Source organism: Vombatus ursinus, unplaced genomic scaffold (assembly GCF_900497805.2).
Source record: "Vombatus ursinus unplaced genomic scaffold, bare-nosed wombat genome assembly UNPS02014820.1, whole genome shotgun sequence".
Classification (NCBI taxonomy): Eukaryota; Metazoa; Chordata; class Mammalia; order Diprotodontia; family Vombatidae; genus Vombatus; species Vombatus ursinus.
The window spans coordinates 20,820,027-20,833,157 of NW_020954598.1; the positions used below are offsets into that span (position 1 = coordinate 20,820,027).

General features: G+C 47.7%; 1 long non-coding RNA gene across 2 annotated transcripts in view; it reads left to right on the plus strand.

The window, feature by feature from the left end:
* Nucleotides 1-10,052: 10,052 nt before the first annotated feature.
* Nucleotides 10,053-13,131, plus strand: part of LOC114024172 — a 20,098-nt gene continuing 17,019 nt past the window's right edge. For both annotated transcript variants that reach the window (XR_003566878.1, XR_003566877.1), the window contains exons 1-2: nucleotides 10,053-10,179; nucleotides 10,693-10,833. This is a non-coding gene — a long non-coding RNA (uncharacterized LOC114024172). The remainder of the gene's footprint in view (nucleotides 10,180-10,692; nucleotides 10,834-13,131) is intronic.

Sequence of the window (13,131 nt, forward strand, 5' to 3'; positions counted from 1 at the left end):
ATGGGTTGTGCTGTCCACCATTAGAAAGACGGTCCACATGAATGAGATCACCGTATCCCTGAAGCAGGGTAGTATGTTCTAACATCTGCCTGTTGTCTGACAGTCTGGCTGAACCATTCTACGACCTAAGGTCCCTTCCAGCTCTCATATTCTCTGCTCCATTTTCTAAGGGCCCTTCCAGCTCTGATAGTCTGTGTTCTGTGGTTCTCCAGGCATGGGAAGGAAGCTGCATCCACAGTTTGGCTGGAGGGCATGGCCAGTTTTAGCCCAGTCCTCTTGGTCGTGCCTGGAAAGTATGATTTTCAGATATTAAAAAAAACAAAAACAAAAACCAGATATACTTATAAAGAGAGATTATCAAAATATTCCTCTGCATAGGACACCCTTTCCAGCTGCCTACTCACCTGCCTTACTCCTACCTCTGGTCTCCAGGCACTTAAAAAGGGAAACAGAAGGGGGAGCAGGGCCACAAGGGTGTAATTAGGGAGAAGAAACACTGAAAACGAATTTTGCCTATTCCATGGTGTTGCTGTTGGATACCTGGGTTCAAGATGATTATCAACAGGACATTTTGGAAGACTAGTAGCCACACTAGCCACTTACTGAGAGTGCATTCATTCATTCATTCATTCATGCAACATACATTAAACACTTCCTATCGTGTGTGTATAGTACTATCCTAGGACCTGGAAGTACAAAGAAAGCTTTGGAACAGAAAAGCTGAACAGTTCTGCTCTGAAAAAGCATTCAGCTGGTTTGAATCTGGAGTTACCTAAGTTTGACCGATACAGGGTGAGTGGAAAGCAGAGGTCCAGCCCAAGTGCTATGAAAAATTTGAGCTGGAAAAGGTTTATGTCAGTTGTGGAAGTCAGGGAGGACTTCACTGAGAAGGCGTCACCCCGAGCTGGAGGATGAGTTCATTCCAGACAGGAGGGACTGTGTGAACAAGGGCACAGAGAGAGAAGCCGGTAGGATGAGAACGGGGACAGAGAACAGTTTACTTGGGCTGAACCATGCCTTAAAGTTTGTGAAAGAGATCTGTGTGAAGGAAGACAAGAAAGCAGCAAATGTCTCATGTTAAGGATGCCTCTCTGCCCACCATGACATTGTCCAATCCATCCTGACAGCTGTGTCAAATCTGCCTTGCCTTCTTGGGGGACTGAGCTCTGGGTGATGTCTTTCTCTGGGGAGGTCATCTCCTTTTGATTTATCCTGAAACCTCCTCTTTCCCTTTCCAATACTGTATTGGGGGAGGGGCACACAGAAGGCTGAACAGGGAGGGAAACTGAAGTGGGAGGGAGATCATTAAGAAAAGTGAGTGAAGCTGAGCCCACCTAGCCCAGGGCCTGTCCCACCCCATTTCCTGTACTTTATGATATGAGGTGGGGCAGGGGAAGACAGGAGGATTTGTGGGACATAGAATCAGTTCTTTTGAAGACTAGAACAGATGACTTTTCACAGTTCCCTAAATGCTCAGGAATGTGCCTCCTGGCCCACCTGGCCCACGTGCCTAATTTGCCGGAGCCTCACCCCCCAACTACACAGTCCTGGGAAGAGAGAAGTGAATGCTCAAGGGGTTTTAAGTCGTTGTTGAAATTCTATCCTACTGGGAAGTCTGAGGGCCCATCATCCAGAGTTATCAGCTGGGCTGGAGTTACTGCTAAAGGGAGTAGCTTTACCCACAAGCCTCCTGAACTCACTGCTTGGTGTAACAACCAGGAGGGAGTTATACTCAAATGATGAGGTCTTCTTGAGTCTCAGAAACTCAGAGATGGAAAGACTCTAGTGTCCAATCCCCTGGTTTTCCTAATGGGAAACTGGTGCCCAGAGAAGGGGAGGGACTTAGCCGAGGTTGCACAGCTCCATTCTGGCCGAGGTGAGGTTCCAGTCTGGCTCTATGGACTCCCGGTCCAGGCTCCTTTTACTGCTCCCACTGGCGGTCATCACCAAGATCTGACCCATGTCCCAAAGGTTCAGAGGATTGGGATCAGAGGAGACAGAAGGGACCTTAGACAACACAGAAGGTGCTTTGCAAGACTTAAAGTGCTCTGTAGGGTTTGGCTCGGTTTTGGGTACCAGGCATCTGTGATTTGATTGGTCTAAGAAACATCTAGTGAGGACACTCCCTCTGCCAACGCAGACTAGCATCTGCTCTTCGACTTGGATGTGGTCTCCTGCCCCCATTTATCTGTTGACTCCTCCCGCTACAATGTAAGCTTGTTGAGAGCAGATAGCCTAGTAAGGTGCCTGGCACATAGTAAATGCTTAATAAATGCTTTATCCATCCATCTATCAATCTGTCTGGAACAGTCACCATGTAAAAGAGGTCAGGCATTTTCACTGGCTCTTCCGCATGCCTGGAAGGCTCTCCCTCCTCATTTTCACCTCCTGATTTCCTTCAAATCCCAAGTAAAATTGCACCTTCTACAGGAAGCCTTTCCCAACCCCCCTTAATTCTAGTGCCTTTCCCTCTGTTGATTATCTCCAATTAATCCTGTATATTGCTTCTTTGTACATCATTATTGACTGTTGTCTCCCTCAGTAGATTATAAAGTAATGTCTTTGCCTTTCTTTGTGTCCCCAGCACTTTGCACAGTGCCTGGCACACAGTAGATGTTTAATAAATGTTTATTGACTGGCTGACATAAAGCTGAGCTTGTAACATATGTATGTATGTATGGGTATGGGTAAGTGTGTATATGTATATGTATGGATATGGGTATGTGTGTATATGTGTGGGCATGTGTATATGTATGTATGTATATATATCTATATCTTTCTACGTATATAATATACATGTACTGATATAATCAATAATATATATTATAATATAGTATGTAATATAATATAATATGAGAGAGCGAGCGATCTGGAATGCCCCACCCCAAACCTCAGAGAGACTGGAGTTTCATCCATATGAAGGGTAGGAAGATGAGCATAGCTGGGAGATCTCTTACTGGCTCTTCTACCTTCAAGAGGAATATTGGGTTAGGAATTCTATTTATCTATTACACATCAGATGTTTGCATTCTAGGGGTATGACTTTTTTGTTGGGATTCAGTATATCAATATAAAAGTGTCTCCCTGGTTACTAAGGAGAGGGAGGATGGGAATAATTCTGCCCCAAACCCAGAAAGTAACTTTATTTGATCTCAGCTAGCTTCCCTCCCATCAAATGCTTAGTATACAAAAGACAACCACAGATAGTGAGCAAACATAATTTTCAAAGCAAACAGTAAAACATGTATAGAGAGAGGTCTCTCTCTCTCTATCTATATATATGTGTGTGTGTATGTACATGCATACATATATACACATATACATACACACACACACACACACACATACACAGGTATAACACAAAACACCTGAGAGACAAGACTTTGTGACCTAAGAGTTCAACCAGAGAGAAAATCATTTCATCACAGAAGTTCACTTTTACTAGTCTGCAGGGTGCAGGTGCCGGGAATATGTACAAGGGATATATTGGGGTATGAGATCCTCCGCTACTGATCCAGGGGCCTCCCATTCATCATTCAAAGCCCCCAACTACTCCCTCTCTCCCTCTCCCCTCAGAAGCCTCTCCACTAATCAGAAGTCACATCTGCCTAGATATATGCAGCATCATCACAGAGCCTTCCTTCAGGGGACCACCAAACCCACCAGGGCAGGGGTGAGGTTAGATAACTATAGAACAATTTACTGCCATCTCCTCATTCTATCTTCAGAAACCCCCTAGGAAGCAGACAGGCCAGAGTTTATTGTCCCGTTTTACAGAGAAGGAAAGTGAGCCCCGGTGACCAGAAGCAAGTCTGCGGCTAGGTGAGGACTAGAAGCTAGATCTCCTGATTCCCAGGCCGTGACTCTTGCGCCTGTGCTGCCACGTTCTGCCTTGCCTCACAATTATTTGGGGCCATCTTAATTCCCCACTATGAGGCGGTAAACTCTACAACGTCAGGGTTTGGTTATCCTCATCTTCACTTCCCCCTCAACCCCGTCTAGAATTCTGCCTGCACACAGCAGGTGCTCAGGGAATGTTGATCTTTTGAATTAAACTGACTGTGAATACAGAAATCCTAAGTTATCAGAGCCAGAAAGGGCCTCCGAGGTCATGGAGTCCGGTGCCCTCATTTCATAGAAAAGGAAGCTGAGAAGGGAAGGGGGTTTACTCAAGGTCACGCAGACATCAAAAGGCAAAGTAGAAACCCTGCTCTTCTGACTCCAAATTCAATGCTTGTTGTTATTCTGGTTTTTTCCCCATCGTGCTGCTTCTCCTGTGTGAGCCAGGGGAAAGGAAGCCTCCCTCCCAGTCAGCCACTCGGCTGAAAAGTAGCACCTCGTCCGTCTTGCCTGTGGAGAGTTTCAAGCCTCTGATGATGTCAGGAACCCAGTGTTATTAGCCAGGAATGGTGTGGTCATTTCCTGGAAGCTCAGCTCCCAAGCCATGAACCAGGGTGCCTGGCTGGCCTGAGTCCATATATTAGCACTCCTTATATAAGGAGTCAGGCCTTAGAGCAAGGCCAGGCCTGCCAAGTCCCAGTTTCCCCGATAAATGGGATTATGAATCTGCCATCCTGCCCTCTACCTCTAATCCTCCCTAACAAAGACTCTTGTTTTGTTGGGGGGGCAGGGTTGGGAGGGAGATGAAATTATCCCAATAAGGAACCCTGGCTGTATCTCCTCACTACTCTTCAAGGTTCCACTGGAGATAGAGAAGGATTGTGTGGCTTCTACCCTCCAGGCACCTCCAGACTCCTTGAGGAGACCTATACACGTGCAACAGAAAAGAACAATAATAATAATAAAGAATAGCAAGCATTTATATAGCACTTAAAAGTTTACAAAGCATTTTACAAATATCATCTCGTTTTTATCCTCCCAACAGCCGACCGATGATGTAGGCACTGTTATTATCCTCGCTTTACAGAAGAGGAAAGTGAGGTTAAGAGACTAGCTCAGGATCTCTGTGTATAAGTATCTGAGGCTGGATTTGAACTCAGGTCTTCCTGACTCCAGGTCTCACACACTATCCATTTCACCACCTTGCTGCTGCTGCCCCATAATACTGCTAACTGAGACCATGTGATTAACTGAGCTGGTGAGGGGAGCAGTCTGCCTACTGTGCCGATTCCAAGGAAGCATTTTACCCCTGAAAGGCCTGAATTGTAGGATGTAGAGCTGGAAAGAACCTTTGGGATCATCTATTGGAGGCTGCCTATTTTACAGAGATGTAAATGGAGGAGATATTTGCCCAAATTCAGCCACACAATGTGTAGCAGTGGCCAGACAAAAACCCAGGTCTCCAGACTCCCAGAGTAGACTTCCTTCCACCACAGCACCCAGGGCCAGGGAGAGACAAGAGTCCTACCTCTGGTCAGAAGGAGACATGTCCTCAGGGGCACCCAGCTTGAGGGGGTCAAACAGAGCCCCCTTTATTGGGGAGCTCCTCCCTGATAAAGAAGACAGCATTTCCATGTAGGAGGAGTATAAAGGAAAGATGTGATGGGAACCAGGTCTGGTTAATCAGGAAAGGCCTTCTGGAGGAGATGATTTATAAAGGTACACTTAATAATAATAATAATACTAGCTAAAATTCATGTAACACCTACTATGTGCCAGGCACTGTGCTAAGCACTTACTTTACAAACATTACCTCATTTGATCCTCACAACAACCTTGGGAGGAAGGGGCTATTATTATCCCCATTTTGCAGATGAGAAAATTGAGGCAGGAAGGGGTTAAGTAACTTGCCCAAGGTCACACAGATAAGTATCTAAGGCTAGATTCAAACTCAGGTCTTCCTGACTCCAAGCCCTCTATCCACTCTATCCACTATTCCACCTAGTCGTCTCATTTTGGAGGGTACGGAGCAGTTCAGGTTAAAAGTCCGGGAGGGAAGAAGTGGTTGATCTTCATAGAGGTACAGAATGCAAGAAGGTCAGTGTAGGAGCAGGAAACCGGACAGCTTGACCAGAGGTGAGACTTCCAGGTGGAGAAACAGAAAGAAAAGAGGCTTGTGAACAGATACATAACTAGGAATCCTGGCACCCAAGGCAAATTGATTTGGGGTGGTGCTGTAGAGAGGACGGTGTCCGAGCCCCAGAGGAAGGCAGCAGAGGAGGGGGCAGACCCTTGTGACAGCAGGGAGGCTCAGCACAGGGTCAGGACCTCACCCTACAGCACCCCCTGCCACCACCCCAAGCTGGAGCCCGGGAACAAGACTCCATTAATTACCCTGACCTAGTTACAGCTCTGTTACTAAAGGGAGATTGCAGTCAGCAGAAAGGCTTTGAAAGTCCCAATGTGGCAAGGCATTCCAAGTTTCCAGTAAGGTTGAGCTAGAGGAGATTCCCTAGCAGATGCACCCCCCCCACCCCACCCCCCATCCCTCTCCTCCCTCATTCTCTGCCAACTGATTTCCCCCAGTTCTGAGCCCTCAGACAGGTCCCCAAGAGACAGGACTTCTCTATGCTCATTAACACTGCTCAGACTACTCAGACACGCATGACTCAGGGAGCCCACACCACCCTGTCACCCTCTCCCTCTCCTCAAGAATCCCCCACNCCTACTCAGACACGGGCTGCATGACTCAGGGAGCCCACACCACCCTGTCACCCTCTCCCTCTCCTCAAGAATCCCCCACCCCCTTAGAGAGCTGAGGAGATAGGAGGCTGAGACTTAAGACTACGGCGTTTTCTGGGGATACAGGGGGAAACTGAGGTCTCATCCCTTGGAGGGAAGAACTCGAGGGGTGCTACCCCAGCCTACCCCTCAAGGTAGCTCCCTCCATAACCCCCCCAGCCCTGGCAAGCTGACTCCACTGGCCTGCTTAATGAATCATGGAGAGAGTCCCCTTGGGAAGGTAGGTAAAAGGCCAATTCCTCTACAGGGTTTAAATTGGATTTGACACATCCGCCCTCTGCCTCAGCAATGGCCCTGGCTGGGCCCATCTGCAGGAAGCTGCCTCCAATTTACGTGTTTCTCCCCCAAGCCTGGGAATGAGGGGAACCCTAGAGGAGGCTCCCACCAAGGGCCTGAGGGGGAAACCAAGTGGTTTCCTGGAAAGTGCACCAGCTGGAAAGAACAGAGAGGCCCGGGGTCCAACCCACCTCCCAATGGATGACTCTGGCTCAGACACTGGACCTATGGAGCAGGGCTTCTTAACTATTGGTGGACCCCGTGGCAGTCTGGTGAAGTCTGTGATCACCTTCTCAGAATAAAGTTTGCTCCCTACCTTCATAACTGAAGGAAAAACTCAATTTCAGTTGGAGGTCAGTGAAAAGAAAGCTGTCATTTTTTTTTCTACCATCCAAGTTCGAAGACCCCTGGAAATCTTTCCCAAACCTCTCAAGGGTCTTTGGATCCCAGGCTAAGAGCTGGATTAGTCACAGACCTGAAGCTAGACGGAATCTCTGAGGTTACCTAGTGAACCCCACCTCGAGCCTCTTTGGGCACACGCATGATGGGATTTCCTTATAGCCAGCTTCCAAATGAGGAAGAAGAACCTTTCCCTAGAGGAGAGGGGACGAAGAAGCCCCAGAGGGAGGCTGCTGGGGAGGGAAGCCCAGAAATCCCCGACAACAGGGCCTCTTCCACCAGGCTGGGTGAGGGGCAGGGGACAGGAGCAGTGGATTTCACTTTCCAGAAATAGACTGGGGGCAGGGGGGACAAAGGGAAGAGCAAAAGGAAGTGGGTTAGTCTGAGGAAGCTCATCTTCATTCCAGCCCCACCCCTAAGGAACTGGGGGAGAGGAGGGACTGGGGTCCTCAGTTCAAATCAGCTCAATTCATTGTGTCTCTCGTGTGTCCAGCCAGCCCTGTGCTTAGCTGTGGTGGGGTGGAGACAGACAGGGGATGACTTACACTTTTTTTTTTTTTGGTGAGACAATGGGGGTTAAGTGACTCACCCAGGGTCACACAGCTAGTTAAGTGTCAAATGTCTGAGGTCAGATTTGAACTCAGGTCCTCCTGAGTCCAAGGCTGCAATGCTCTGCACCGCCTAGCTGCCCCTTAAACTCCATTTTTTGAGAGCTCACAAAGCAGAGGAGATAGCAGGAGGGGCGAGCTTCACATCTGGCAGGAACACAGGTAGCAGAATACTGAACCAGCCATTTGAGGGCTGAGGGTTGCCAAAGTCCTGGAGAAAAGAGAGGAGTGAGGCAGAGTGGGCTTCTCAAGGTGGGTTCTAATGCAGGGCTTGGAGCATCAGCCCCAATGTCGCAGGGTGGAGAAGAGCTGGGGGGGTCAGTGCAGTAGGAGCAGTCGGAGCAAAGTCTGGGGAGCTGGACAGAGGCATAAACCCGACAAGGATATGAGAGACGGGAAGGCACAGGCCCTCGGATGCCACCTTTTACAGAGCCAGGGCCCTGTGGCCATGTGAATGGGAGACATTTCCCTAGAGCCTGGATAAAATCCAGACCTCCCTGAACTTTAATTATTCCAGGGACACAGACAATTTGGCTTCCAGTGCTGGAGAAAGACAGAGTAGGGATGTGAGCCAGAGAATTTCTGACAGTTCATGTTCTCTCCTCCAGGGGCCTTCACCATGGGAAGGGGCCACAGGTGGCCCTAAGCCTCCAGACCCATGGGGTTCCAGGGCAAAAGATTCCTGCCCTGAAAATAATGTTGTGCAGTTAGCAATCCTGGGAAGAATATCAGCAACAGTGCTATGGAAAGAATCCTGGGCAGTCCTGGGAGTCAAGAGACCTGGGATCTTATCCCAGCTCTGGCAATGACTATAGCTAAGTTATTTTCCTTTCCCCTCTGGGCCTCAGTTTCCTCATCTGTAAAATGGGAATAATAAAAGCCCCTACAACTACTGGTTGTTGTGAGGATCAAATGAGGAAATATTCATAAAGTGCTTAGCATAGTGCCTGGAACATAGTAGGTGCTTAATAAATGCATCTTCCTTTCCCCCATTCCAAACCCACCAGTGAATAGAAATCCTCTCTATGGCCTCCCTGACAAGACGGAGTCCAGCCTCTAGACTCACCACCTTCTAAGGAAGCGCATTCCACTTTTGGAGATTTCTAACGGTCAGAAATTTCTTCTTTCTATCAAGCTAAGACTCATCTCCAGACTAAAGATTCCCAGCTTCTTCCACTGGTCCTCACACAGTACAGTATCCAGTCCCTTCGCCATACTAGTCACCCTTCTCTGGACACACCTCAGCTTGTCAACAGCCTTCCTAAAAAGGGGTAGTTCTGAACCAAACACGAAATTCCAGATGGAGCTCATTGGGGAACACACAATAACTGTAAGAACAGAAATAAAGGACTGTGCTTTAACTGTGACAGCGTAAAACCAATGTTGTCCATTGTATCTGACCCAAATTTGTCAGTGACATTGTCATGGTCATTGTGTAGGAGATGTTTTGGTAGAGTGGACAGAAGACCAGACTTGGAGTCAGAAAAACCTGGATCAATGACACGTAGCAGATGTCGGTGCCTCCAGGGAAGTAACACTCAGCGATGGAGGAACGAGGTTCCATACCCTGGCAGAATTACAGGTCTGGACAAAACCCCCAGAAACCACCATAGATATCGTTCCTTTGGTTCTGCTTTCTGTACTCTCGACATCACGGCATACAAGTCTTCCCACGTTTCCCTGAATTCTTCATTCTCATTTTTACTTAGAACACAGTAAAATTCCACTACACTCATTTCCCCCAACTTCTGGGCACATATTTTGTTTCTAGCTTCTAATTATCACAGATAATGCTGTTGTGAACATTTTTAATACGTGGATCCTTTCTTGAGGTCAATAACCTCCTTGCGGTATGGTCCTGGCAATAGGCTCCCTGGGTCCAAAGAAATGAAAAATTGAGTTCCTTTTCTTGCATAATTCTGAATTGTTTTCCAGTTGAGTGAATGAATAAGCAACATGTAAAGGACAGTGGTGGTATGGGAGGGGCACTTTGGACTGGAAAGTTACAGGGATGACAGGGAGGGGGAGCCTTAGGAGAGCAAATTGACACACCCCATACAGGAACAATGCTAGCATTGCTTTGCTTATGGTTCATTGGTTCTAGATCTGCTTGGGGGAAGGGGACGAGGCAAGAGTTCCCCCTGGGGAGGAAGTTGTCAAGGCTGTAGAGGAGATGGCCAGAAAATCCAGTGAAGCGAAGCATAGCTGGGGCTTTTCCTCAAATAGTGGTCAGAGAGAGGCAGTCACCAATCAGGTAGGTGGAGCCCCAGGGCAGAAATTTCTCCTGGGCAGGAACGTGGCCCTCGAGGCTGTGGAGAAGAGGGAGGGTTGGACAAATCACAACTCCATCTGCAGTGAATTAGTGTGCTTGTCTTTCCAAACAAAAAAATAATATAAAGCTGGACCTAATAAGTGCCTAAGAGGTATGCAGACCAAGTGCTGTGTGAAGGTCAAAGAGGAAAGATCCTTAACAACTGGAGAGATCAAGGAAAACTTCCTGAAGGAGGAGGTATTTGAGATGGGCCTTGAGAGATTTCAATAGGAGGAGATGGGGGAGGGCATTGCCAGTATAGGGAGATGACATGAGAAACAGCAAAAGAGCAAGGGCTACAAATTGGTTACTATCCCCATTTTATAGATTGGGGAAACTGAGGCCCAGAGAAGTTAAAAGCTAATGAGTGGCAGAGCCTTAAACTGAACCCAGCCTCAGACTGTTCTATGTTTTTATTTTATTTTGTTTGAGACTGGGTCTCTCTATCTCACCTAGGCTGCCTGCTGGCCCCCACTCCTGGGCGCTCACCCTATTGGTGCCAGACTTAGTGTGGACACCCAATCAGCTGCAGCCTGACTGCAGAACTCCCAGACTCAAGCAGCCCACCAGACTCAGCCTCCCCCAGGAACAGGGAAGGTAAGGCAAGGCAAGGGAAACACAGGGGAAAAGTGGAGTGGTACCGGAGCAGAAAGTAGAGCACATAGCCTAAAAGCAAGACATTTCCTCCCAACGGGGGACTGGCCTAAGAGATCCTGCGGCAGGACGTAGTGGTGTGACGTCCCTAGAGGCACCGGGCACACACAGCATCACACATGATCACACATCAGACATGGGGCTCTTTCTCAGAGCACATCATACCCTCTCTGGTCGGTGAAGAACCAGTTGAAGGAAATGGAAATGTTTGTCCTGAAGAAGAGGGAGGTAGGGTTGTATGGTAGAATGGCTCTCATATTTGGAGTCCAAGGACACAGGTGTGAATCCTAGCTCTGATGCTTACTGACATGTGACCTTGGGCCAGAGGGGCCCTTCTCTGGGCCTCAGTTTCCACCTGTGTCAAATGAAAGGTTGGTCTTCAATGATCTCAGAGGTCTCTCTGCCAGATCCATATTCTATGATGTAAGTAGAACATATTTGTTCCCTTCAAATATTTGAAGGGCTGTCATGTGGAAAAGACATCGCACTTGCTCTGGCTTGGTCCCAGAGGGCAGACCCAGGAGCAATGGGAGGAAGCTATAGAGACAGATTTAGGCTGGAAGGAAGAAATTGATTTAAAAAAAAAAAAAGGTTGGCTTTCAAAGGTGGGAGGAGTGAAGTTCCCTCAAACGTAGGAGTGGATTATTAAGAATGCTCTGGGGAAGATTTGTTTTCAGAGACAGGTTGGGTTCTATGACCTTTGGCTTCCCTTCCATCTCTGAGACTCTGAGATTCTTAATTCCAGTGCCTTCCCTCTGTTAATTATTTCCTATGTATGCTGTACATAGCTTGCCTTGCATTTATTTGTTTGCATCTTGTCTCCTCTATTAGATTTGTGAGCTCCTTGGGGTAGGGGGCATGGGACTGCCTTTTGTCTCTTTTTGTATCCCTGGACCTTAATGCAGTACCTGGCACACAGCAGGTGCTTAAGAAATGCTTGTTTATTGATTGATTGATATTGATTGTTTCCGTGTGACTATACCTTCCATCTACTCTGAATTTATCTTGTATCTGCCTAGTTGTTTACATGTTTTCACCCCCATTAGAATGTCAGCAGGGCTGGCCAATGGCCAATGCATTTATATAGCATTTTAAGGTTTGCAAAGCTCTTTACATAGGTTTTACCCTCTCAACATCCTAGCACTCTTATTATCCCTATTTTATAGAGATACAGAGAAGTTAAGTGACTTGCTCAAGGTCACATAGCTAATAAGTGTCTGAGCTCTGCTTTTGATTTTCTTTGTATTCCCAGCACATGGCACAGTGTGGCAGACAGGAAAAGCTTAACAAATGTTTATTGACTTAATTACACTGGACAAATGGAAAAGTGGACACCAGGAGAGGCATCAAGTCACTCCAAGAGAACAACTCTCTACTTTCTTTCTTTTTTTTTTTTTTAGGCAATTGGGGTTAAGGATTTGCCCAGGGTCACACAGCTAGTAAGGGTCAAGTGTTTGGTCTGAGGCTGGATTTGAACTCAGGTCCTCCTTAACCCTCTACTTTCATCAAAAGGCCTGGGCAGTAAGTCAACCCCATGATGCTTTGGTAGGATCACAGACCGCAGGAGGGACATCAGGGCATCCAGTCCACCCTTGCTTTTGAGAGATGAGGAAACCGAGGCCCAGGGAGGTTGTGACTTGCCCAAAGTCATATGAGCAGTAAGATACAGGTGAGCAAGATGGCAATGACCGTTGGTCAGCCTGGCTTGGACGGGAATAGTGTGGTGCAGGGGAAAGGGTGCTTTCTTTGCAGTCAGAGAACCTGGGCTCCAGTTTCAGCCCTGACACTTCTCAGTTCTGAGATGTCCCCCTCTCTAGGCCTCAGTTTTCACATCTGTAAAATGAGCACTAGGGAAGTTTGGAAAAGGGGCAGATTTGGAGGGAAAGATAACAAGGTCAAACTTAGATACTGAGTTTAAAGTGTCCCTAGAACATCCAAGTTGAGGTGCCAAGGAGGCAACTAGAACTTTAGGCCTAGGGCCCAGGGGAGGGATTGGAGGCAGCTACATAGACCTGAAAATTACCAGCAAAGAAGAGATTGGGGAAGCCGCAGGAGAGAGTGTAGAGAGAAGAGAAGGCTCAGGACAGAGCCTGGAGCAACACTCACAGGTGGAAGATGGGAGCAGGGAGAAGAGCCACGGAAGGACATGGGGAAGTAGGTAGTGAAGTAGGAGGGGACCCAGGAGCAAGAGGCCCATAAAAGCCAAGCAACGACAGAGTGTCCAGGAAGTTGTAGGTCATC